The 25,012-nt window shown below is 47.1% G+C and overlaps 1 pseudogene; it reads left to right on the top strand.

Moving 5' to 3' along the window:
* The window catches only part of LOC135054481 (zinc finger protein 271-like), a 108,713-nt pseudogene that overhangs the window by 76,532 nt on the left and 7,169 nt on the right, over positions 1–25,012 (top strand).

Below are 25,012 nucleotides of genomic sequence, written 5' to 3' on the forward strand. Positions count from 1 at the left end.
CTGTCTTTTTCTCGTCTCTTCAACATCAGACTCGATGTTGAGATCAGGGCTCTCTGGTGGCCATATCATCACTTCCAGGACTCCTTGTTCTTCTTTACACTGAAGATAGTTCTTAATGACATTGGCTGTATGTTTGGGTTCATTGTTCTGCTGTAGAATAAATTTAGAGTCAATCAGACACCTCCCTGATGGTATTGCATGGTGGATAAGTACCTGCCTGTATTTCTCAGTACTGACACCGTTAATCCTGACCAAATCCCCAACTCCATTTGCTGAAATGCAGCCCCAAATGTGAAAAGAACCTCCACCATGATTCTCTGCTGCATGCAGACACTCCTTATTGGACCGCTCTCCAAACTGTATTTCATTAAAAATGTGCAGATGATTGAGTGCTGTGGATTAAAGCCTAATGTTTATATAAAATTTGGTGTTCACACTTTCTCTTCCCAATTTCTCTGACATCCTAGTGGATGCTGGGACTCCGTAAGGACCATGGGGAATAGCGGCTCCGCAGGAGACAGGGCACAATAATAAAAGCTTAAAGATCAGGTGGTGTGCACTGGCTCCTCCCCCTATGACCCTCCTCCAAGCCTCAGTTAGATTTTTGTGCCCGGCCGAGAAGGGTGCAATCTAGGTGGCTCTCCTGAGCTGCTTAGAATAAAAGTTTAGTTTAGGTTTTTTTTATTTTCAGTGAGTCCTGCTGGCAACAGGCTCACTGCATCGTGGGACTAAGGGGAGAAGAAGCGAACTCACCTGAGTGCAGAGTGGATTGGGCTTCTTAGGCTACTGGACATTAGCTCCAGAGGGACGATCACAGGTACAGCCTGGATGGGTCACCGGAGCCGCGCCACCGTCCCCCTTACAGAGCCAGAAGAGACGAAGAGGTCCGGTGAAATCGGCGGCAGAAGACATCCTGTCTTCAGACTAAGGTAGCGCACAGCACCGCAGCTGTGCGCCATTGCTCTCAGCACACTTCACACTCCGGTCACTGAGGGTGCAGGGCGCTGGGGGGGGAGCGCCATGAGACGCAATAAAACAATATTATACCTTAGGTGGCGAAAAGAATACATCACATATAGCTCCTGGGCTATATGGATGTATTTTAACCCCTGCCATTTTACACAGAAAAAGCGGGAGATAAGGACGTCGTGAAGGGGCGGAGCCTATCTCCTCAGCACACAAGCGCCATTTTCCCTCACAGCTCCGCTGGAAGGACGGCTCCCTGACTCTCCCCTGCAGTCCTGCTTCTGAATCAGGGTAAAAAAGAGAAGGGGGGGCATTTTGGCAGCAGATAACTATAAAAAAACAGCAGCTATAAGGGTTTAACACTTATATAAGGTTATCCCTGTATATATATATAGCGCTGGGTGTGTGCTGGCAGACTCTCCCTCTGTCTCTCCAAAGGGCTAAGTGGGGTCCTGTCCTCTATCAGAGCATTCCCGGTGTGTGTGCTGTGTGTCGGTACGCGTGTGTCGACATGTATGAGGAGGAAAATGAGGTGGAGGCGGAGCAGTTGCCTGTGTTAGTGATGTCACCCCCTAGGGAGTCGACACCTGACTGGATGATTGTGTTTAAACAATTAAGTGATAATGTCAGCAAATTGCAAAAAACTGTTGACGACATGAGACAGCCGGCAAATCAATTAGTGCCTGTTCAGGCATCTCAGACACCGTCAGGGGCCCTAAAACGGCCGTTACCTCAGTGGGTCGACACAGACCCAGACCCAGATACTGAGTCTAGTGTCGACGGTGACGAGACAAACGTAATGTCCAGTAGGGCCACACGTTACATGATCACGGCAATGAAAGAGGCATTGAACCTTTCTGACACTACAAGTACCACAAAGAAGGGTATTATGTGGGGTGTGAAAAAACTGCCAATAGTTTTTCCTGAGTCAGATGAAATTAATGAGGTGTGTGATAAAGCGTGGGTTTCCCCCGATAAAAAACAGCTAATTTCTAATAAATTATTAGCACTATATCCTTTCCCGCCAGAGGTTAGGGCGCGGTGGGAAACACCCCCTAGGGTAGATAAGGCGCTCACACGTTTATCTAAACAAGTAGTGTTACCGTCCCCTGATACGGCCACCCTCAAAGAACCAGCTGATAGGAGGCTGGAAAATATCCTAAAAAGTATATACACACATACTGGTGTTATACTGCGACCAGCAATCGCCTCAGCCTGGATGTGCAGTGCTGGAGTCGCATGGGCGGATTCCCTGACTGAGAATATTGATACCCTGGATAGGGACAATATTTTGTTAACTATAGAACATTTAAAGGATGCATTGTTATATATGCGTGATGCACAGAGGGATATTTGCACCATGGCATCAAGAGTAAGTGCAATGTCCATCTCTGCCAGAAGAGCATTATGGACGCGACAGTGGTCAGGGGATGCAGATTCCAAACGGCACATGGAAGTATTGCCGTATAAGGGGGAGGAGTTATTTGGGGCTGGTCTATCGGACCTGGTGGCCACAGCAACGGCTGGGAAATCCACCTTTTTACCCCAGGTCACTTCACATCAGCAGAAAAAGACACAGTCTTTTCAAAATCAGTCCTTTCGTTCCCATAAGTACAAGCGAGCAAAAGGCCACTCTTTTCTGCCCAGGGGCAGAGGAAGAGGAAAAAGACTGCACCATGCAGCCGCTTCCCAGGAGCAGAAGCCCTCCCCTGCTTCTGCCAAGTCTTCAGCATGACGCTGGGGCTTTACAAGCAGACTCAGACATGGTGGGGGCCCGTCTCAAGAATTTCAACGCGCAGTGGGCTCACTCGCAAGTGGATCCCTGGATTCTACAGGTAGTGTCGCAGGGGTACAAACTGGAATTCGAGGCGTCTCCCCCTCGCCGGTTCCTGAAGTCTGCTCTACTAAAGTCTCCCTCAGACAGGGAGGCAGTTTTGGAAGCCATTCACAAGCTGTATTCCCAGCAGGTGATAATCAAGGTACCCCTCTTACAACAGGGAAAGGGGTATTATTCCACACTGTTTGTGGTACCGAAGCCGGACGGCTCGGTGAGACCAATTTTAAATCTGAAATCCTTGAACACTTACATAAAAAGGTTCAAATTCAAGATGGAGTCACTCAGAGCAGTGATAGCGAACCTGGAAGAAGGGGACTATATGGTGTCTCTGGACATCAAAGATGCTTATCTCCACGTCCCAATATACCCTTCTCACCAAGGGTACCTCAGGTTTGTAGTACAAAACTGTCATTATCAGTTTCTGACGCTGCCGTTTGGTTTGTCCACGGCACCTCGGGTCTTTACCAAGGTAATGGCCGAAATGATGATTCTTCTACGAAGAAAAGGCATTTTAATTATCCCTTACTTGGACGATCTCCTGATAAGGGCAAAAACCAGGGAACAGTTAGAAGTTGGAGTGGCACTATCTCAGGTAGTGTTACGTCAGCACGGGTGGATTCTAAATATTCCAAAATCGCAGCTGATTCCAACGACACGTCTACTGTTCCTAGGAATGATTCTGGACACAGTCCAGAAGAAGAAGGTGTTTCTCCCGGAGGAGAAGGCCAGGGAGTTATCCGAGCTAGTCAGGAACCTCCTAAAACCAGGACAGGTCTCAGTGCATCAGTGCACGAGGGTCCTAGGAAAAATGGTGGCTTCTTACGAAGCGATTCCATTCGGAAGATTCCATGCGAGAACGTTTCAGTGGGATCTTCTGGACAAATGGTCCGGATCGCATCTTCAGATGCATCAGCGGATAACCCTGTCGCCAAGGACAAGGGTGTCTCTCCTGTGGTGGCTGCAGAGTGCTCATCTACTAGAGGGCCGCAGATTTGGCATTCAGGATTGGATCCTGGTAACCACGGATGCCAGCCTGAGAGGCTGGGGAGCAGTCACACAGGGAAGGAATTTCCAGGGCTTGTGGTCAAGCATGGAAACATCCCTTCATATAAACATTCTGGAACTAAGGGCCATTTACAATGTCCTAAGTCAAGCAAAACCTCTGCTTCAGGGTCAGGCGGTGTTGATCCAATCGGACAACATCACGTCAGTCGCCCACGTAAACAGACAGGGCGGCACGAGAAGCAGGAGGGCAATGGCAGAAGCTGCAAGGATTCTTCGCTGGGCGGAAAATCATGTGATAGCACTGTCAGCAGTGTTCATTCCGGGAGTGGACAACTGGGAAGCAGACTTCCTCAGCAGACACGACCTTCACCCGGGAGAGTGGGGACTTCACCCAGAAGTCTTCCACCTGATTGTAAACCGTTGGGAAAAACCAAAGGTGGACATGATGGCGTCACGTCTAAACAAAAAACTGGACAGATATTGCGCCAGGTCAAGGGACCCTCAGGCAATAGCAGTGGACGCTCTGGTAACGCCGTGGGTGTACCAGTCAGTGTATGTGTTCCCTCCTCTGCCTCTCATACCAAAGGTACTGAGAATCATAAGAAGGAGAGGAGTAAGAACTATACTCGTGGTTCCGGATTGGCCAAGAAGGACTTGGTACCCGGAACTTCAAGAAATGCTCACGGACGAACCGTGGCCTCTACCTCTAAGAAAGGACCTGCTACTACAGGGGCCTTGTCTGTTCCAAGACTTACCGCGGCTGCGTTTGACGGCATGGCGGTTGAACGCCGGATCCTGAGGGAAAAAGGCATTCCAGAAGAAGTCATCCCTACTCTGGTCAAAGCCAGGAAGGACGTAACCGCAAAACATTATCACCGCATTTGGCGTAAATATGTTGCGTGGTGTGAGGCCAAGAAGGCCCCTACAGAGGAATTTCAACTGGGTCGTTTCCTTCATTTCCTGCAAACAGGATTGTCTATGGGCCTAAAATTAGGGTCCATTAAGGTTCAAATTTCGGCCTTGTCGATTTTCTTCCAAAAAGAACTGGCTTCAGTACCTGAAGTTCAGACATTTGTAAAAGGGGTGCTGCACATACAGCCTCCTTTTGTGCCTCCAGTGGCACCTTGGGATCTCAATGTTGTGTTGAGTTTTCTAAAGTCACATTGGTTTGAACCACTTTCCACTGTGGACTTAAAGTATCTCACATGGAAGGTGTCGATGCTGTTAGCCTTGGCTTCAGCCAGGCGTGTGTCAGAATTGGCGGCTTTATCATATAAAAGCCCTTACTTAATTTTTCATTCTGACAGGGCGGAATTGAGGACTCGTCCTCAATTTCTACCTAAGGTGGTTTCTGCATTTCACATGAACCAACCTACTGTGGTACCTGCGGCTACCGGGGACTTAGAGGACTCTAAGTTGCTTGACGTTGTCAGGGCCTTGAAAATATATGTTTCCAGGACGGCTGGAATCTGACTCGCTGTTTATCCTGTATGCACCCAACAAGCTGGGTGCTCCTGCTTCTAAGCAGACGATTGCTCGTTGGATTTGTAGTACAATTCAGCTTGCACATTCTGTGGCAGGATTGCCACAGCCAAAATCAGTAAAAGCCCATTCCACAAGGAAAGTGGGCTCATCTTGGGCGGCTGCCCGAGGGGTCTCGGCTTTACAACTTTGCCGAGCAGCTACTTGGTCAGGGGAAAACACGTTTGCAAAATTTTACAAATTTGATACCCTGGCTGAGGAGGACCTGGAGTTCTCTCATTCGGTGCTGCAGAGTCATCCGCACTCTCCCGCCCGTTTGGGAGCTTTGGTATAATCCCCATGGTCCTTACGGAGTCCCAGCATCCACTAGGACGTCAGAGAAAATAAGATTTTACTTACCGATAAATCTATTTCTCGTAGTCCGTAGTGGATGCTGGGCGCCCATCCCTAGTGCGGATTGTCTGCAATACTTGTATATAGTTATTGTTACAAAAATTCGGGTTATTATTGTTGTGAGCCATCCTTTCAGAGGCTCCTTTATGTTTATCATACTGTTAACTGGGTTCAGATCACAAGTTGTACGGTGTGATTGGTGTGGCTGGTATGAGTCTTACCCGCGATTCAAAATCCTTCCTTATTGTGTACGCTCGTCCGGGCACAGTATCCTAACTGAGGCTTGGAGGAGGGTCATAGGGGGAGGAGCCAGTGCACACCACCTGATCTTTAAGCTTTTATTATTGTGCCCTGTCTCCTGCGGAGCCGCTATTCCCCATGGTCCTTACGGAGTCCCAGCATCCACTACGGACTACGAGAAATAGATTTATCGGTAAGTAAAATCTTATTTTTCCACATGTAAGCCAATTCTCAGCTAATTTCCCATGTGCTCAGTCATTGATACGCTTGGGAGTGGTTCAGTCAGTGTAGAGACTGGCTAGAAGGGGAGATTTTGATGTAATTGACCTGCAGGACCTGGTTGAAAAAAAATGTGAGGTTCCCTTGTATTTTAGAAACCAATCCTGGCCTCTTGAACTTATCCTGGTTCCAAAAATATGGGGGAGGTGGACACATAGGCGTCCCCCATATTTTTTAAACCAGCATCGGGCTCCACTAGCCATGGAGTTAACACCAGAGCCTGGTGTTAAAACCAAGCACATCCGCCGCAAAAGATAGTCCAATACAATTATTGTGGTTCCAAAGCACAAAAACAAATATTAAGTATAAGTCCTACCAACAGCATATGCACTGGCCCAAACTTTAATACAGAATGCTCTGCGCTTCAGAGCTTGAGGTGGTTTCATACATTTCAACATGGAAAAGGCTATGACATCACAACTGTAAACAAACTACACAATAGAGGTCAACATCAATAAAAGGACAGGTCTGGACATCCCAAGAACTCAAGTTCCATAGGTCACATCCTTTGGTCTTTGTCCCCTGGAGTCTTATCCTACCACATTATGCATGTAGGGTCCTACTAGCAGACCTGCATAATCTAATTAGATAATGCATACTTAAACTACAGTTTTAATATAAGAACTTTGTATTAGTCATATTTAATAGCTGCATGGTGCGGTCATCTCTGCAGGATCACTGGGAGCATCCTATTGAAAAAGGAGTACACAAATCATTGTTATCACAATAGTACACAATGGCCCTCATTCCGAGTTGATCGCTCGCTAGCTGCTTTTAGCAGCAGTGCAAATGCTAAGCCACCGCCCTCTTGGAGTGTATCATAGCTTAGCAGAAGTGCGAACGAAAGGATTGCAGCGCTGCTACAAAAAAAGATTGTGCAGTTTCTGTGTAGCTCGAGACCTACTCCTACCTTGCGATCACTTCAGACTATTTAGTTCCTGTTTTGACGTCACAAACAAGCCCTGCGTTTGGCCAGCCACACCTACGTTTCCCCAGCCACTCCTGCATTTATATCTGGCACGCCTGCGTTTTTACACACACTCCCTGAAAACGGCCAATTACCACCCAGAAACACCCACTTTCTGTCAATCACACTGCGGCCAGCAGTGCGACTGAAAAGCGTTGCAATAGCTTGTGTAAAACTGCATCGGCTTTTGTGAAAGTACGTTGCACGTGGGCAGTGCGCCCCATACGCATGCGCAGAAGTGCAGATTTTTAGCCTGACTGCTGCGCTGCGTACAACGGCAGCTAGTGATCAACTCGGAATGACCACCAATGTGTGCACTGGCTATATAAAAGCATCTTTAATTACATTCCATTTCAAATATCATTTAAATATATCAATTTTATGAACTGCAACTTTAAATCATAATCTTATATATAACTTGTGACCTTTATAAGAATGTGATAATGCGCTCACAATTGCATACAATCGGATTGCATACAATCAAATCAGTCGATTAGACTGGACGATTGCGATCGTTTTCAACTGGATTGTGTGATAAGTGTCCTTATGCTTTAAGAAATCCAATTAATCTGACATTGACAGCAGAGACACATGTATTTAGTGGTCCCACCTTCAAGTGTACATATGTACACAATATAGAATATATGGTAGGGGGAACCTTGGACTGTACACCTTCGTTCCAAACATATTAAGAGGTACTATCTAACTGAGACTTGGAAATCCACACAAGTGTAAGTGGATGGCCTGTGCCGACTTGGTGGGGACTGTGCCATGACTTGAACCTTAGTGTTAGGGACCCACCAGATGAGGTCACGAGGGTGTCGTGGCTGGTGGGCCCATATATTTCTGCTTAAAAATTAAGCTAAACACCTCAATTATTCTGTATGTTAGATTACAGAGTTTACTATAATGATTCAGATTAGCAGTGCTAAGTACTATAGAGTGTGCACCTGCATTTTATTTTTCCACATCAAATTATTGCAAGGAGGTAAATTCCAAAGCATACTTAAAATAAGAATTTACTTACCGATAATTCTATTTCTCGTAGTCCGTAGTGGATGCTGGGGACTCCGTAAGGACCATGGGGAAGAGCGGCTCCGCAGGAGACTGGGCACAAAAGTAAAGCTTTAGGACTACCTGGTGTGCACTGGCTCCTCCCCCTATGACCGTCCTCCAAGCCTCAGGATACTGTGCCCGGACGAGCGTACACAATAAGGAAGGATTTTGAATCCCGGGTAAGACTCATACCAGCCACACCAATCACACCGTATAACTTGTGATCTAAACCCAGTTAACAGCATGATAACAGAGGAGCCTCTAGAAAAGATGGCTCACTACAGCAATAACCCGATTTTTGGTAACAATAACTATGTACCAGTATTGCAGACAATCCGCACTTGGGATGGGCGCCCAGCATCCACTATGGACTAAGAGAAATAGAATTATCGGTAAGTAAATTCTTATTTTCTCTGACGTCCTAGTGGATGCTGGGGACTCCGTAAGGACCATGGGGATTATACCAAAGCTCCCAAACGGGCGGGAGAGTGCGGATGACTCTGCAGCACCGAATGAGCGAACTCCAGGTCCTCCTCAGCCAGGGTATCAAATTTGTAGAATTTTACAAACGTATTTGCTCCTGACCAAGTAGCTGCTCGGCAAAGTTGTAAAGCCGAGACCCCTCGGGCAGCCGCCCAAGATGAGCCCACCGTCCTTGTGGAGTGGGCATTTACAGATTTTTGGCTGTGGCAGGCCTGTCACAGAATGTGCAAGCTGAATTGTACTACAAATCCAAAGAGCAATAGTCTGCTTAGAAGCAGGAGCACCCAGCTTGTTGGGTGCATCCAGGATAAACAGCGAGTCAGATTTTCTGACTCCAGCCGTCCTGGAAACATATATTTTCAGGGCCCTGACAACGTCTAGCAACTTGGAGTCCTCCAAGTCCCTAGTAGCCGCATACACCACAATAGGTTGGTTCAGGTGAAACGCTGAAACCACCTTAGGGAGAAACTGAGGACGAGTCCTCAATTCCGCCCTGTCCGAATGGAAAATCAGATAAGGGCTTTTACAGGATAAAGCCGCCAATTCTGACACGCGCCTGGCCCAGGCCAGGGCCAACAGCGTGACCACTTTCCATGTGAGATATTTTAACTCCACAGATTTAAGTGGTTCAACCAATGTGACTTTTGGAACCCAAAACTACATTGAGATCCCAAGGTGCCACTGGAGGCACAAAAGGAGGCTGTATGGCCCTCATTCCGAGTTGATCGCTCGTTCTTTTTCATCGCATCGCAATGAAAATTCGCTTAGTACGCATGCGCAATGTTCGCACTGCGACTGCGCCAAGTAATTTTGCTATGAAGAAAGGATTTTTACTCACGGCTTTTTCATCGCTCCGGCGATCATAGTGTGATTGACAGGAAATGGGTGTTTCTGGGCGGAAACACTGCGTTTTATGGGCGTGTGGATGAAAACGCTACCGTTTCCGGAAAAAACGCAGGAGTGGCTGGAGAAACGGGGGAGTGTCTGAGCGAACGCTGGGTGTGTTTGTGACGTCAAACCAGGAACGACAAGCACTGAACTGATCGCACAGGCAGAGTAAGGTTGAAGTTACTCAGAAACTGCAAAGTAGTTTGTAATCGCAATATTGCGAATACATCTGTCGCAATTTTAAGAAGCTAAGATACACTCCCAGTAGGCGTAGGCTTAGCGTGTGTAACTCTGCTAAATTCGCCTTGCGACCGATCAACTCGGAATGAGGGCCTATATACAGTACCCCTTTTACAAACGTCTGAACTTCAGGTACTGAAGCTAGTTCTTTTTGGAAGAAAATTGACAGGGCCGAAATTTGAACCTTAATGGACCCCAATTTCAGGCCCATAGACACTCCTGTTTGCAGGAAATGTAGGAATCGACCCAGTTGAAATTCCTCCGTCGGACCTTACTGGCCTCGCACCACGCAACATATTTTCGCCAAATGCGGTGATAATGTTTTGCGGTTACATCCTTCCTGGCTTTGATCAGGATAGGGATGACTTCATCCGGAATGCCTTTTTCCTTCAGGATCCGGCGTTCAACTGCCATGCCGTCAAACGCAGCCGCGGTAAGTCTTGGAACAGACAGGGTCCTTGCTGGAGCAGGTCCCTTCTTAGAGGTAGAGGCCACGGATCCTCCGTGAGCATCTCTTGAAGTTCCGGTTACCAAGTCCTTCTTGGCCAATCCGGAGCCACGAATATAGTGCTTACTCCTCTCCATCTTATAATTCTCAGTACCTTGGGTATGAGAGGCAGAGGAGGGAACACATACACTGACTGGTACACCCATGGTGTTACCAGAGCGTCTACAGCTATTGCCTGAGGGTCCCTTGACCTGGCGCAATACCTGTCGAGTTTTTCCCAACGGTTTATAATCATGTGGAAGACTTCTGGGTGAAGTCCCCACTCTCCCGGGTGGAGGTCGTGTCTGCTGAGGAAGTCTGCTTCCCAGTTGTCCACTCCCGGAATGAATACTGCTGACAGTGCTATCACATGATTTTCCGCCCAGCGAAGAATCCTTGCAGCTTCTGCCATTGCCCTCCTGCTTCTTGTGCCACCCTGTCTGTTTACGTGGGTGACTGCCGTGATGTTGTCCGACTGGATCAACACCGGCTGACCTTGAAGCAGAGGTCTTGCTAAGCTTAGAGCATTGTAAATGGCCCTTAGCTTCAGGATATTTATGTGAAGTGATGTCTCCAGGCTTGACCATAAGCCCTGGAAATTCCTTCCCTGTGTGACTGCTCCCCAGCCTCGCAGGCTGGCATCTGTGGTCACCAGGACCCAGTCCTGAATGCCGAATCTGCGGCCCTCTAGAAGATGAGCACTCTGCAACCACCATAGGAGGGACACCCTTGTCCTTGGTGACAGGGTTATCCGCTGATGCATCTGAAGATGCGACCCGGACCATTTGTCCAGCAGGTCCCACTGGAAAGTTCTTGCGTGGAATCTGCCGAATGGGATTGCTTCGTAGGAAGCCACCATTTTCCCTTGTGCATTGATGCACTGAGACTTGGCTCGGTTTTAGGAGGTTCCTGACTAGCTCGGATAACTCCCTGGCTTTCTCCTCCGGGAGAAACACCTTTTTCTGGACTGTGTCCAGGATCATCCCTAGGAACAGAAGACGAGTCGTCGGAACCAGCTGTGATTTTGGAATATTGAGAATCCAACCGTGCTGCCGCAACACTACCTGAGATAGTGCTACACCGACCTCCAACTGTTCTCTGGATCTTACCCTTATCAGGAGATCGTCCAAGTAAGGGATAACTAAATCTCCCTTCCTTCGAAGGAGTATCATCATTTCGGCCATTACCTTGGTAAAGACCCGGGGTGCCGTGGACCATCCAAACAGCAGCGTCTGAAACTGATAGTGACAGTTCTGTACCACAAACCTGAGGTACCCTTGGTAAGAAGGGTAAATTGGGACATGAAGGTAAGCATCCTTTATGTCCAGAGACACCATGTAGTCCCCTTCTTCCAGGTTCGCAATCACTGCTCTGAGTGACTCCATCTTGAATTTGAACTTCTGTATGTAAGTGTTCAAAGATTTTAGATTTAAAATCGGTCTCACCGAGCCGTCCGGCTTCGGTACCACAACAGTGTGGAATAATACCCCTTTCCCTGTTGCAGGAGGGGTACCTTGATTATCACCTGCTGGGAATACAGCTTGTGGATGGCTTCCAAAACTGCCTCCCTGTCGGAGGGAGACGTCGGTAAAGCCGACTTTAGGAAACGGCGAGGGGGAGACGTCTCGAATTCCAATTTGTACCCCTGAAATACCACCTGAAGGATCCAGGGGTCTACTTGCGAGTGAGCCCACTGCGCGCTGAAATTCTTGAGACGGGCCCCCACCCTGCCTGAGTCCGCTTGTAAAGCCCCAGCGTCATGCTGAGGGCTTGGCAGAGGCGGGAGAGGGCTTCTGTTCCTGGGAAATGGCTGATTTCTGCAGCCTTTTTCCTCTCCCTCTGTCACGGGGCAGAAATGAGGAACCTTTTGCCCGCTTGCCCTTATGGGAACGAAAGGACTGCGCCTGATAATACGGAGTCTTCTTATGTTGAGAGGCGACCTGGGGTAAAAACGTGGATTTCCCAGCTGTTGCCGTGGCCACCAGGTCTGAAAGACCGACCCCAAATAACTCCTCCCCTTTATAAGGCAATACTTCCATATGCCGTTTGGAATCCGCATCACCTGACCACTGTCGTGTCCATAACCCTCTTCTGGCAGAAATGGACAACGCACTTACTCTTGATGCCAGTCGGCAAATATTCCGCTGTGCATCACGCATATATAGAAATGCATCTTTTAAATGCTCTATAGGCAATAATATACTGTCCCTATCTAGGGTATCAATATTATCAGTCAGGGAATCCGACCACGCCAATCCAGCACTGCACATCCAGGCTGAGGCGATTGCTGGTCGCAGTATAACACCAGTATGTGTGTAAATACATTTTAGGATACCCTCCTGCTTTCTATCAGCAGGATCCTTAAGGGCGGCCATCTCAGGAGAGGGTAGAGCCCTTGTTTTTACAAGCGTGTGAGCGCTTTATCCACCCTAGGGGGTGTTTCCCAACGCACCCTAACCTCTGGCGGGAAAGGATATAATGCCAATAACTGTTTAGAAATTATCAGTTTTTATCGGGGGAAACCCACGCTTCATCACACACCTCATTTAATTTCTCAGATTCAGGAAAACTACAGGTAGTTTTTCCTCACCAAACATAATACCCCTTTTGGTGGTACTCGTATTATCAGAAATGTGTAAAACATTTTTCATTGCCTCAATCATGTAACGTGTGGCCCTACTGGAAGTCACATTTGTCTCTTCACCGTCGACACTGGAGTCAGTATCCGTGTCGGCGTCTGTATCTGCCATCTGAGGTAACGGGCGCTTTAGAGCCCCTGACGGCCTATGAGACGTCTGGACAGGCAAAAGCTGAGTAGCCGGCTGTCTCATGTCAACCACTATCTTTTGTAAAGAGCTGACACTGTTAATTCCTTCCAACAGTTCACCCACTCAGGTGTCGACCCCCTAGGGGGTGACATCCCTATTACAGGCAATTTGCTCCGCCTCCACATCATTTTCCTCCTCATACATGTCGACACAAACGTACCGACACACAGCACACACACAGGGAATGCTTTGATAGAGGACAGGACCCCACTAGCCCTTTGGGGAGACAGAGGGAGAGTTTGCCAGCACACACCAGAGCGCTATATATATACAGGGATAACCTTATATAAGTGTTTTTCCCCTTATAGCTGCTGTATTGTTAATACTGCGCCTAATTTGTGCCCCCCTCTCTTTTTTTAACCCTTTCTGTAGTGTAGTGACTGCAGGGGAGAGCCAGGGAGCTTCCCTCCAACGGAGCTGTGAGGGAAAATGGCGCCAGTGTGCTGAGGAGATAGGCTCTGCCCCTTTTTCGCGGACTTTTCTCCTGCTTTTTTATGGATTCTAGCAGGGGTTAAAATTCATCCATATAGCCCTGGGGGCTATATGTGATGTATTTTCGCCAGCCAAGGTGTTTTAATTGCTGCTCAGGGCGCCCCCCCCTAGCGCCCTGCACCCTCAGTGACCGAAGTGTGAAGTGTGCTGAGAAGCAATGGCGCACAGCTGCAGTGCTGTGCGCTACCTTGGTGAAGACAGGATGTCTTCTGCCGCCGATTTTCCGGACCTCTTCTTGCTTCTGGCTCTGTAAGGGGGCCGGCGGCGCGGCTCTGGGACCGGACTCCATGGCTGGGCCTGTGTTCGATCCCTCTGGAGCTAATGGTGTCCAGTAGCCTAAGAAGCCCAATCCACTCTGCACGCAGGTAGGTTCGCTTCTTCTCCCCTTAGTCCCTCGATGCAGTGAGCCTGTTGCCAGCAGGTCTCACTGAAAATAAAAAACCTAAAACTAACTTTTCACTAAGAAGCTCAGGAGAGCCCCTAGTGTGCACCCTTCTCGTTCGGGCACAAAAATCTAACTGAGGCTTGGAGGAGGGTCATAGGGGGAGGAGCCAGTGCACACCAGGTAGTCCTAAAGCTTTACTTTTGTGCCCAGTCTCCTGCGGAACCGCTATTCCCCATGGTCCTTACGGAGTCCCCAGCATCCACTAGGACGTCAGAGAAATTATAAGTTCCCATCACCTTTCTTGGAAAACCAGTATTCCTAAGGAATAATTTATGTTCCGTAGACACAATTAATGGAACCTTCCTTGCTGAGCGGGCCAGGTTATCAGCCCCTCCCATTTACAGTTAGCAGCTATTTCTCCACCATAGCTGCGCTTTACAGACGGACCGAGGGGTTCAGCAGTGCCAGTAATACGATTGTGGCAACACGGTTACAGTTCATCTCCAGAACTTTCGAAGACACTGCTAAGTCAAGCTTAATTGGAGACCTTTATTAAAGCTAAGGACACTTTGCTAATTTGGACTCCCGCTTGAACCAAGGACATGAATTACTGGGATATTGAATTATCTGTGATGAAACATCAAGAATGAAAAACGGGTGTTTTTCATGATTTGTCACCGATATTTTTTCTACGTGGTATCCAATGAGATCTGTTAAAAATAAAATTTCAGCCGAAAACACACAGGTTCAGTGAAACCTGTGCGTTTTCACCGCCGCAGGCAGGTGAAGCAAAATCCCTAATAAGTCGTGGCAACCCCTCTAGTCAGTGACCTGCGGCCGCCGCAGCAGCCGGCGACAGCAGGGAGGGTACCCGGAAACTGGCGCTCAGCCCTGTGACTTGCATCCACCCCCAAGTGCCCCAGCCAGAGGGGGCCTCTTACAACGGAGCCGGAGCTGTCAGGACTCAGAGTGGAGCCGGCCCTGAGGCAGGTGACACAAGCCCCGCCTTATTGGGGCTAATACGATAGCTATGGCCCTTATTGTGCAGTTTTGCAGAAATAGTGAAACTGCAACTGTTTGTGATTGCATGATAGTGGTGGCCAGCCATGCATCACTAAGTAAGAAAAGCCCCTGGCTGAGAAAGGCAGTCGGGCCTCCATCATATGTCCCGCCGCAGAGCGTTACGTCACCACCGTTTCTGATGCCACGCACCTGCAACGCCAAGTCGCCTCCCACGACCGCCCTGCCAACACAGACCGACAATTATAGAAAAAATAGATCTCTATGAAGATAGTTTAGAACCAAGTTATTTAAAAAATGTCAATTGGTTGCCCACCTGACCCGTAGGTTCTCATACATTTAGAAGACACAAATATGCAGTCAGACATGGATGCTCCGACACAAGCCAGGACCTGGCATATGCCGCAAATTACTAGCTGCGAAGCCACACTTTGGGCAAAAGGCACTGCCACGGATGCCTATATTATGGAGACTAAGGGCCTAATTCAGACCTGATCACTAGCAGGCGATGTTTGCACTGCTGCGATCAGATAGTCGCGGCCCATAGTGGAGTGTATTTTCACTGTGCAAGTGTGCTATCGCATGTGTAGTAGAGCGGTACAAACAGATCTCGTGCAGTCTCTGTACAGCCCAGGACTTACCCAGCTGCTGCGATCACTGCAGCCTGTCCGGGGTCGGAATTGACGTCAAACACCCGCCCTGCAACTGCTTGGACACGCCTACATTTTACCAACCACTCCCTGAAAACGGTCAGTAGACACCCACAAACGCCCTCTTCCTGTCAATCTCATTGCGATCGCCCGTGCAAACGGATTCATCTTACAAACCCATCGTTGAGCGGCGATTCGTTTTGTTCCCGTGTGACGTGCCTGCGCATTGCGCTGCATACACGTATGCGCAGTTTGGACCTGCTCACCCGCTGTGCGATAACGCACACAGCAATCAGGTCTGAATTACCCCCAAAGAGACGAGTGATGCTCTGTATGGGTCGTCCGCTGGTAGCGTCTGTACTGCAGCCAACCATCTCCGACAGGCAGAGATACATGTTCTCCTCATATTGTGACTTCAAGAAGAAGCCGCCGCTGATAGATTATGACAGTTGTGGTCTGCGGCTGGGTCCTTGTCCCAATGCCGACTTCCCGTTCCCCCATGTGACCAGGATGCCGCCCGAGGCACTGAGGGGTGTAACCCTTGTGATACTGCACTATTAGCAAAAGGACAATCGGCGCCGATTCTATTTATTTAAAAGTGTATTTTTATTTTGTGGTTCTGCTGCAGTTCCGGGCGAGCTCCGATCATCAGGTCAACGCCCTGGTGTGCTGGGTAAGGTTAAAGTAATAGCCCGGCAGCTGTGGTTCTGCTAGGGGTATTCCCGGGACGGTGAACAGTGGGCTGGGGCCAGGAAAAATACCCGCTTTTACACAGCAGCTCTGTAGCACGGGCCGGATCCAGCAACTGTAGTAGTACAAGGGCCGGAGCATCCTAGTGTGGTGCACAGAGACCTGGAAGTGCCTGGAGCCCAGAACTTTACATAGGACAGGAACACTCAGGGGGTCACAGAACACTGACACGCGGGGGGGGGGGGGGGGGGGAGACAGGACAGTAACACTAAGGGGGAACAGCGATAAAAGACAGTAACATACAGGTGGCATAGTGGCACAGGAAAGTAACATACAGGACACAGCAGCACAGGACAGTAACACACAGGGGGCACAGGACAGTAACACACAGGGGGGCACAGGGCAGTAACACAGGGGGGCACAGGGCAGTAACACAGGGGACACAGGGGTAATGAGCACATGACACAGACAGAACAGGGGTATCACTACCTGTCAGGGGACATCACCAGCTGTACACAATGTAGCTGGCTGCACAGTGCCACCATAGGCCTCCCAGCATACACACACTATGGGGACACTCACTACCATGGTAACAGGAAGTCTGGTCACTAAGGGGTTACCATGCAGAGCAGTCACCGCGGGGGAGGGGGGTCCTGCACTCATATACCGCCCCCTATATCACTAATCATCCCCCACACACACAGCTGGGAACCCCAGGCCAGAGCCCTCTGCAGCGGAACACCTCCGGAGCCCGGGACACGCCACTTCCGCTCTGTGCGTTCCACCCTACTTCCGCGTTCCCGCTCACTTCCGGTCCGTGCGGTCCACCACTCTTTCATCCTGTGCGATCCACTACACTTCGGCGTATCACCTTCAATCCGTCCTAATCCCCGCCCCCTGTGCTCCATAACAGCATCCGGGTCTCTAGGTGGGAAGGAGCAGAGAGGAGACATCAGGTAATGGTGCTATATATTCTTATTATACAGGAGGAGCAGCCCGTGGTGTCACGTTATTACTAATATACAGAAGGAGCAGCCTGTGGTGTCCTCTTATTATTATACAGGAGGAGCAGCCTGTGGTGTTCTGTTATTAATATTATTATATAGGTGGAGTGGCCTGTTGTGTCCTGTTCTTTTTATTATACAGGGGGAGCAGCCTGTGGTGTCCTGTTATTATTATTATACAGGGGGAGCAGCCTGTGGTGTCCTGTTATTATTATTATTATACAGGAGGAGCGCCCTGTGGTGTCCTGTTATTATTATTATTATACAGGGGGAGCAGCCTGTGGTGTCCTGTTAGTATTATTATTATAATACAGGAGGAGCGCCCTGTGGTGTCCTCTTATTTTTATTATTATACAGGAGCAGCATCCTGTGGTGTCCTGTTATTATTATACAGGAGGAGCAGCCTGTGGTGTCCTGTTATTATTTTTATTATACAGGAGGAGGAGCCTGTGGTGTCCTGTTACTAATATTATTTTACAGGGGGAGAGGCCTGTAGTGTCCTCCTATTTTTATTATTCTACAGGAGGAGCTGCATGTGGTGTCCAGTTATTATTACTAATATACAGGAGGAGCAGCCTGTGGTGTCCTCTTATTATTATACAGGAGGAGCAGCCTGTGGTGTTCTGTTATTAATATTATTATATAAGGGGAGCGACATGTGGTGTCCTGTTGTTCTTTTTATTATACAGGAGGAGCTGCATGTGGTGTCCAGTTATTATTACTAATATACAGGAGGAGCAGCCTGTGGTGTCCTCTTATTATACAGGAGGAGCAGCCTGTGGTTCTGTTATTAATATTATTATATAGGGGGAGGTGCCTGTGGTGTCCTGTTGTTCTTTTTATTATACAGGAGGAGCAGCCTGTGGTGTCCTGTTATTATAATTCCACAGTGGGAGCAGCCTGTGGTGTCCTGTTATTATTATTATTGTTATAATACAGGAGGAGCGCCCTGTGGTGTCCTGTTGTTGTTATTATTATTATTATACAGGGGTAGCAGCCTGTGGTGTCCTGTTATTATTATTATACAGGGGTAGCAGCCTGTGGTGTCCTGTTATTATTATTATTATTATTATTATTATTATACAGGGGGAGTAGCCTGTGGTGTCCTGTTGTTGTTATTATTATTATTATTTTAATACAGGAGGAGCGCCCTGTGGTGTCCTGTTATTATTATTATTATTATTATTATACGGGAGTAGCAGCCTGTGGTGTCCTGTTATTATTATACAGGAGGAGCAGCCTGTGGTGTCCTGTTACTATTATTATAGAGGAGGAGCAGCCTGTGGTGTCCATTTATTATTATTATACGGGAGTAGCAGCCTGTGGTGTCCTGTTATTATTATACAGGAGGAGCAGCCTGTGTTGTCCTGTTATTAGTATTATTATTATAGAGGAGCAGCCTGTGGTGTCCAGTTATTATTATTATACAGGGAGAGCAGCCTGTGGTGTCCTGTTGTTGTTATTATTATACAGGAGGAGCAGCCTGTGACATTGTGTGATTGGCTCTGAGGAGGGACTGGGTCACAGGAATCTATGGCTGGGGGGGGAGAAGAGGAGACTTTATGGGCACACACTATTATATGTCTGACTATGTTACTTGTGTTCTTAGTGATGTGTATAATATTAGGGTGTGGTATGGAAGGTAGATAGTAACAAGGACAACAGGGTTTCTAGGTCGACATGCTCTAGTTTGACAGGTCAAAAGGTCGATATGTGTTTTATTGTTTTTTTTGTGTGGTTTTCTCCGTACAGTAGAATAAAGAGAGCAAAGAATGTCTCTTTGTTGGCTCACGTTTTTTGTAAGTTAATGCCATCTGATTAAGCTGGTGCAGAGCATATCCCATTTTCCCCATCCCTTTTATGCTCTTTCACCGTACAGTGACTGGGACCACAATTAGTGCACAATAGTGCACAATTAGTGCACAGCCAATAAGCGCTGTTAACCGCAACCCATTTCAAAAATACTTGGTCGGACCCTTTCAGACAGCCGGCAACTCGTGTACGAACCGGGAAAAACCCAGGTAAAAACTTGGCTCAAAGTCCCAAGAATTCAGTCCCGTGTTGACCCTTTCAGACAGAAAAAAATCCCGGGTCGACCCTTCCCGAGCCGGGAAATTACTGGGTTCTTTTCTCTGTCTGAAAGGGGTATGTATCACTGTATTAAAATTTATCCTGGTAACTATAGATCTGTTAGTCTGACATCAATAGTGGGGCAACTTTTGGAAAGTATACTAAGGGATAGCATACAGGATTATTTGGAGAACTCCCAGGCTATCAGTAAAAATCAGCATGGTTTTGTGAGAAACAGGTCATGCCAAACTAATTTGATTAGCTTCTATGAGAAAGTAAGCGACAATCTTGACCAGAGTAACGCAGTAGATGTGTTTTATCTGGATTTTACAAAAGCTTCCGACACAGTGCCTCACAGGAGGCTGATTTTCAAATTAAGGGAGCTAGTATAGGTGACACTATTTGTACATGGGTGAGTAATTGGCTTGATAACATGGAACATCGAGTGGTGGCTAATGAGATGTTTTCCACCTGGGCTAAAGTAACCAGTAGAATACCGCAGGGTTCTGTTCTGGAGACACTATTGTTTAATATATTTATAAATGATGTAGCAGTAGGATTAGAAAGTACAGTGTCTATCTTTGTAGACGATACTAATATATGTAGGGTAATCAAGTCAGATGTGGAGTCTCTTCGGAGCGATTTGATTAAACTTGAATTTTGGGCAACAAAATGGTGTATGAGGTTTACTGTGGAAAAATGTAAAGTTATGCACTTTGGGACTAAAGGGCCCTACACACTGGCCGACATCAGCCAAAGATCTGAACGATCTCGTTCATAAATGAATGAGATACCGTTCATATCTTTGAGTGTGGAGGCTCCAGCGATGAACGTTGCGCGTCCCCGCGCTCGTTGATCGCTGGTCCCCCGTCGGCTGTACATGCAGGCCAATATGGACGATCTCGTCCATATTTGCCTGCACTTCAATGGAGCCGCATGACGGGGGAGTGAAAAAACTTCACTCCCCCCGTCACTGCCCCCCCCCGCCGCCGCCGGGTCGCCCGTCGGCCGTATCGGTGGCGGATCGGCCAATGTGTAGGGCCTATAAGAATAAACATGTAACCTACCAATTAAATGGGGAAAATATAGGGGAAACTGTATTAGAAAAGGATTTGGTGGTGTTCATTGATAGTAGCAGCAACACACAATGTCAAAGTGCAGCAACAAAGACAAACAAGGTCAGCATGCATTAAAAGGGGGAGACAATGGATGAGAGCGTAATCCTGCCACTGTACAAATCATTGGTACGGACGCATCTAGAGTATTGTGTACAGTTCTGGGCACCACACTAGAAAAGAGACATATTAGAACTTGAAAAGGCTCAGAGGCGAGCTACCGAAGTGATTAAGGGGTTGGAGATTGGACTATGAGGAGAGGCTTTCTAGGTTAGACATGTTTACACTAGAAATGAGATGACTAAGAGGAGATATGATTAATATTTACAAGTATATAAAGGGGCCATATGCTGAGTTATCATGTGAGTTGTTTATTAAGAGACCTCTACATAAAACGTGTTGACACCCACTAAGGCTTGAGGAGAGGAAATTTCGTACTCAGTGCAGGAAGGGATTCTTCACGGTAAGGGCAATACGAATATGGAATTCACTGCCAGAAAAGGTTGTAATGGCGGAATCAGTCAATGCGTTTAAAAATGGGTTAGACAAATTTCTAACAGAATAAGATATATGAGGGTATAGCCTTTAACCAGAATAAAATAGGGAATACAATATAATTCAGGTTGAACTCGATGGACTACTAGGCTTTTTTCAACTTCACCAACTATATTACTATGTTGCTGCGTGTGTGTCAGGTTCCTATAAGGTGTCAGGATGTCACTGTCTATGTCTCCATGCAGGAGGGGGAGTATATAGAAGAACACAGGGGTCTGTACAAGGACGTGATGATGGAGAATCACCTGCCCCTCACATCACTGGGTAAGGGGAGACTGTCATGTATTGTACAGGGGAGAGCAGGTATTGGGGTCCCCTATATACACACATCATCTAATAATCACATATATACACTGTACTCAGTCACTGTGTGTCTCCTACAGATGGACCCAGTAACAGAGATACCCCAGAGAGATGCCCCCGTCCTCTGTATTCCCAGGTTTGTTTGGAGGAGAATCACAGGATCCCACAGGAGGATCAGGTAGGTGGGATTTAGGGTCTCCCCCATACACCAAAGTGACTGTAACTACATGATCTGTAGAGGAGCTGTGTGTATTATACACTGATATTATACTGTTTCACCTCAGTTTATAAAATCAAACATTACTAATGTGTTATTTTCTTGTTTTTTGGGTAATATAGGGTCAAGAATTGACTTTTATTAAGTCAGAAGATACAGAGGGAGAAGAAGAGATGTATGTGACTGATATGAAGGCAGAAGATACAGAGGGAGAAGAAGAGACGTATGTGACTGATATGAAGGCAGAAGATACAGAGGGAGAAGAAGAGACGTATGTGACTGATATGAAGGCAGAAGATACAGAGGAAGAAGAAGAGACGAATGTGACTGATATGAAGGCAGAAGATATAGAGGGAGAAGAAGAGACGTATGTGACTGATATAAAGGCAGAAGATATAGAGGGAGGAGAAGAGACGTATGTGACTGATATAAAGGGAGAAGATTTAGAGGGAGAAGAAAAGACGTATGCGACTGATACAAAGGCAGAAGATACAGCGGGAGAAGAGACGTATGTGACTGATATGAAGGGAGAACATTTAGAAGGAGAAGAGACATATGTGACTGATATAAAGGCAGAAGATATAGAGGGAGAAGAGACGTATGTGACTGGTATGAAGGCAGAAGATATAGAGGGAGAAAAAGAGACGTATGTGAGGGGTGATCAGCAGTGTAAGGAGGAGGAAATCCCTACAGATATCAGCACAGGTGAGTAATAAACACTTATTACAGACAAGAGTCACACATTCTCTTTTCCCAGTCACTACAGCAATCTCTTAACCCAAACCGTGTGCGCCACAATGGGAACCTGTAAATGTCTCCATACAGCTGTTCGCAGTGATCAAGCCCGTTGCAGGGTGAAACGTACGTCCGGCCCACGTGACTCATCCTCAGAGATACCACTACCGGGTTCCTGTGCGGCACACACAGGACCTGGCTAGAGGCATCAGGGAAGAGCCGCACTTACAGGAGGAACACTCCTTACACTGCACTGTCTGTACAGGTATCTTTTCTTTGTTACTAAGTGCTCTCTCATCACCGAGCAGTGAAGAAGTCACTCTGCAATGTCCTTTGGATAACAGAGTAACTAGACCCCGCAGCCCCTGACAGTAGAGGCACACTTAGATTCTTCATTCCTACGCTGTTCAGAGGATTCACTTACCTCCCATTCACTGTGGTGACACACCTGGGAAGGAAGTAGAAATCTCTGAAAAACCAGCGGTGAATCTTTATATTCATTTTCTTCTCTCTATTAACACTCTTCACATTGAGATTCACATATGAGACTGTATCAATTACCAACTATTAGCAGCCAAGAATGGGGCACTGTATAATTTAAGCACCTAACATGTCTGAATGTGAGTTATTCTGCCTTGTTAAACGTGTCTACAAATTTAATTCTGCTAGAACGATCGTTGATTGTGAGCATTTGAAATGTGCATATGAGCCAAAACAGTTTTTCATGATATCCTAAGGGACGCAGTACATGGTTTCCAAGAAAGAACTAGAAAATTTCTTATACAAGTTGCAAAGGTTGAGGATTGACTACTGACATCTGCTCTTTTTGATTAAGACATGTTTTCTGGATATCCACCCAGATAATTTCCTGCACATTCAGAGCAGCTAATAATTAGATTTGACAACAACAAACTATGGGTATGATCATGCTAAACGTTGCATTCTGAACCACAGAAACTACTGTCTGGGAACAGAGCATGTTTTCAGGATATTCAGCCGCAACAGAAGGTTTCAGCGCAGTTTTTGCTCATTATCTCATGCATGGTTTTTGGACTCTTGTGCAGATAACTTCCAGGTTATGTAGCGTGAAGTAAATTGTGATACTATACAGCAAATGCTTTTGATACCAATATAATACTTGATCTTATACTCAAGATTAAGGGTTCTATTTACTAAGCCTCGGATGGAGATAAAGTCGCCGGAGATAAAGTACCAGCCAATCAGCTCCTAACTGCTATGTCACAGGGTGTGTTTGAAAAATAACAGGAGCTGATTGGCTGGTACTTCATCTCCAGCGACTTTATCGCCATCTAAGGCTTAGTAAATAGACCCCAAAGTGCACAATTCTCTCCCCAAACGGCGAACTTGAATGGAGGAGTGGTCCAGGGTCCCCAATGTTCTCCAACCTTACTAAGCAATACAGAAAGTGGCTCAGTGCTGTTATTCACACCAGCGAACGTTTCACCAAATATTAATTATGGCGGTGCCAATATTTTTCCAAAGCTGTTTTTTTCCCTCGAAAGTTTAAAAATAAAAACCTTTGCAGCTTACCAGTCTGTTTACGCCTAAAATATCACTCGTTCCAGAGGCCGGATGTGATGAAGTCCGAATTGGCTGGAGGTGCGGGTTCCCAGCAAAACTTGGACGTTTTTATTAAAGCAGTGATCGTATACAAGGCACAGTTTTCCATTGTACATGATTGATGCTTTAAAAAAAGTGTCCAAGTTTGGCCGGAAACCTGCCCCTCTGGCCATCTCGGACTACTTTACACCCAGCTCCATGTGTGGTTTATTGATACTGATTTTATCTAAAGGGTTCTAGTTATTCTGCACTTGACTTTGTATATGTATGTATAATTCTGGTGTTTGCCATTTCTAATTTTACCACATTTAAAGGGACTTCTGTCTTCTTTGCCCAATTGGGTTTAGTATTGAAGGTATGAATGGTTAAATGTAGTATGTTGTATGTAGCGTGCAACCTCAGTTTTCTTCCTGCCCACTTGCATCCACCAAGTTTTTGACCCTGGCCCCCTTCTACTCCTCTTCACCTATCTTCCCCCCCCCCCCCCTTCCCAATGAGCTTATCAGTGTTTTTGGCCACTAGTACCACCTGTATGTTGATGACACCCATAATTACCTGCCTTCCATAGTCCTCTCCCCTTCTGTCCTCTACCATTTCACCAGCTGTCACCCACTTCCTCCTGGATTACATTGTGCGTCCTCAACCTCATCTCCAAAACTGAAGTCATGGCTTTTCCTTCTGCCAAGGTCATCTCCACCATATCATCTTCCAGGCTCCCCCCTGTGTTGACAACACCTCCCTCTCATGTATCTTCCAAAGCCGTAGCCTGGGCGTCATTTCCTTCAACTGCACATTCAGTCCCTTTCCGATCATGAGAAACTCACCTTTTATTATATCCAGGGTCCAGGCCCTTTCACACTTTGGAAACCACTGAAACTGTAATTACTCTTATCTCTTGCTGAGATTACTGTAACCTAGTCATCCCCAGCCTACTGAAACTCCCACATTGCCATTTCTCTATCGTCCTAGTGGATGCTGGGGTTCCTGAAAGGACCATGGGGAATAGCGGCTCCGCAGGAGACAGGGCACAAAAAGTAAAGCTTT

Source organism: Pseudophryne corroboree, chromosome 3 (assembly GCF_028390025.1).
Source record: "Pseudophryne corroboree isolate aPseCor3 chromosome 3, aPseCor3.hap2, whole genome shotgun sequence".
Lineage (NCBI taxonomy): Eukaryota > Metazoa > Chordata > Amphibia > Anura > Myobatrachidae > Pseudophryne > Pseudophryne corroboree.